This window comes from Mandrillus leucophaeus, unplaced genomic scaffold (genome assembly GCF_000951045.1).
Source record: "Mandrillus leucophaeus isolate KB7577 unplaced genomic scaffold, Mleu.le_1.0 Scaffold654, whole genome shotgun sequence".
Taxonomy (NCBI): Eukaryota; Metazoa; Chordata; class Mammalia; order Primates; family Cercopithecidae; genus Mandrillus; species Mandrillus leucophaeus.
Window position 1 is genome coordinate 1287025 of NW_012107075.1, and position 3183 is coordinate 1290207.

The 3183-nt window shown below is 36.3% G+C and overlaps 1 pseudogene; it reads right to left on the bottom strand.

Annotated features, from left to right (window-relative positions):
- Positions 1 to 1880: 1880 nt before the first annotated feature.
- On the bottom strand, positions 1881 to 2874 carry LOC105554672 (annotated as a pseudogene).
- Between the last annotated feature and the right edge of the window lie 309 nt (positions 2875 to 3183).

Here is a 3183-nt window from a genome sequence, read left to right on the forward strand (position 1 = left end):
ACACAGGAAGGGGAACATCACACACTGGGGCCTGTTGTGGTGTTGGGGGAGGGATAGCATTAGGAGATATACCTACAATAAATGATGAGTTACTGGGTGCAGCACATCAACATGGCACATGTATACATATGTAACAAACCTGCATGTTGTGCACATGTACCCTAGAACGTAAAGTATAAAAAAAAACTAGAAATCAATAGCAAGAGGAACATTTGAAAATATATAAACACATGGAAATTAAACAACAGGCTTTTGAACAACCAATGGGTGGAGGAAGCAATTAACAATAAAAATTTAAAATTCCTTGAAACAAATGAAATTAGAAACACATACCAAAACCAATGAACAGCAAAAACAGTTTTAAGATGCACATTTATAGCAATAATAACTTACCTCAAAAAACTAAAAACAATTTAGCAATGTATGTCAAGGAACCAGAAAATCAAAACTTAGCAATGTATGTCAAGGAACCAGAAAATCAAAGCAAAAAAACTCAGAATTAGTAAAAGTAAAGAAACAATAAAGATCAGATTAGAAATAAACAAAATTGAGACTATAAAAAATACAAAACATCAACAAAATGAAAACATTTTTAAAAGAGAGAAACAAAATCAACAATACAGTAGCCTGACTAAGAAAAAAAGAGAGAAGACTCAAATAAATAAAACATAACACAGAAATACAAAAGATCATCATAGACTACTATGAACTACTACTACTAGGCTAAGAAATAGGAAAACCTAGAAGAAAATTGATTGATTATTCTTGGGTACATACAATCTACAATGATGTGAATGAAGGAGAAGTAGAAAACCTGAACAGACCAATAAAAAGTTGTGAGATTTAATCAATAATAAGTCTCTCAACAAAGAAAAGTTCAGAAGCAAATGACTGCACCACTGAATTGCACCAAATCTTTAAAGAAGAATTAATACCAATTCTTTCAAACTATTCTAAAAATTGAAATAGAGGACACTTTTTCTAATTCATTCTACAAGGCCAGTGTAACCAAAAACCAGAGAAGGACACAATAAAAACAGAAAACTACAGGCCGATATCCTTGATGAACATAGATTTTTAAATCCTCAACAGAATACTAATAAACTGAATCCAACAATATATCAGAAAGATAATATACTGTAATCCCAACACTTTGAGAGGCCGAGGCGGGTGGATTGCTTGAGCCCAGGAGTTTGAGACTAGCCTGGACAACATGACAAAACCACATCTCTACTAAAAATATAAAAATTAACTGGGCATGGTGGTGCACATCTGTAATCCCAGCTACTCGGGAGGCTGAGGCATGAGAATCGTTTGAACATGGGAGGTGGAGGTTGCAGTGAGCTAAGATCGCACCACTGCACTCCAGCCTGGGTGACGGAGTGAGACTTTGTTTGAAAAAAAAAAAAAAAATGCATTCTAGAAAGTGGAGGTAACTGAATGTAAAATTCTCACAGCAATTTAATAGAACTGTCCCAGATGGTTAGTTGAGGCCAATACCTAATGAGGACAAAAGCCTTGCCTGTGAGGAATTTTGGATGATACCTGGAGAAATATTATGCTATGCATAAACCAAATTTAATTGCTTTCATGAGTGTTGTAAAGTTTCATATAATAAAAGTTTTTTTCTACATGCATTTGAATTTCACAGCAAGAGTGGCAGAGAATACCTAAACACAGAAGAAAGCATTCATTCAAGACATCTAATTCCTTGATATAATGCATACAGTTCAAAATGATTACACTATCATTACATCTAGGGCTTTCTGTAAGTACAAGGTGGTGACTGTGGAAAGCACTGCCCCCAGTATCAACATCTAGAAAGTATCCACCACCCTCTACGTGTGTTCTCTTTTTGTGTTTTTTTCTTCTTTTTTTTTTTAACTTTGCTGTTGCTAATTTTTAGCAAAGTGGGTAAAAATAGAATTGTAATCATTGAACATAGCACTCTGACAATCAAGACACTTAACACCTTAAATCTTCTGGGGCAAAGAAAGCACTGTGCAACATTTAGAAATCTGATTAACAAACAAGATCATCACAAATTTTCCTTGCTTAAAGACTTCCACAACTTTCCTAATCAGGTCATCATAGGAGGTCTGACTTGTTTGTTTCAAAGCTAACATAAGAAGATTCTGGTTCTGGAGTGATGTGAATAATAAGTTCCATCTGATTTCATTCCATTCATCAAATATTCAAAAGGATTAAATATTGTGTCATCAGTGACAGAACCTGGAATCAGGTCACAGATTCCACTCTTACGAGTGACATTCTTTGCAGTAACACCATCTTTCATGTAGAACTGGTCCATAACTGCTGGGTCAAGTTCACTTCATCAGAATTTCCAGGGTTTGATCTGGCTGACTGATTACCCAACTCTCTGGGAACTCCAGAGTACATAAGTACTACCAGTCAGAATTCATATATCCCATACGATATGCTGCTCCATTTGGGAAAATTGCATTAAGAAACTCTATGTCTTCCTGGAAATTCTGGTTAGGGTACCCTTGGTGAGAAGGCTTAATGAACTTCTTATAAGAATAAAAGAAGCTTTGAATAGAGTCAAACCCACTGTAATACCCAGCAAGCTTTGACAGAGGAACCAGTGCTTTAAGCAAGAGGGTGGTACCACATGTCTTCAAAATGAAACGTCTCTTGGAGACAAATACGCTACTCTCACTGAGTACATAAGCTTCCTGCTTGTCAGTTTTTGCCACACTTGATTGAACATTACACATTCTTCAAAAATATGTCCCACTCAGATCTTGGAGTACTGCTAAGATTCCCACATCCTTCGTTTGTATCAGGCTGCTACCAGGAGAACCAAACCTTCAGCAGCTTCTTGGTCCCTTCAAAAAATTTTGCAGCTTCCATCACCATGAGACTAGCAAACAATCAATAACCACAGAAAATCAACTAAATTAAAGCTTTTCTCCTGCTGCTGCCACTGCTGCTGCAACTTGTTCTATCTGTGTTACTAAAGTCCGGGTTCCTTTCTTTGCTATAATTTTGTGATTGAAAGTTCAATGTGAGTCCATCGGAAATAAAGGCAGATACAGTTCAGTCTCCTGTATTTCACTGCTTCCCCATTAGAGAGAGTAGAGCAAGTGCCAGCTAATGTTGCCAGTGAAAGTCTAAACCTCTTTTCTTTATAAATTACCCAGTCTCAAGTGTTTCTTTATG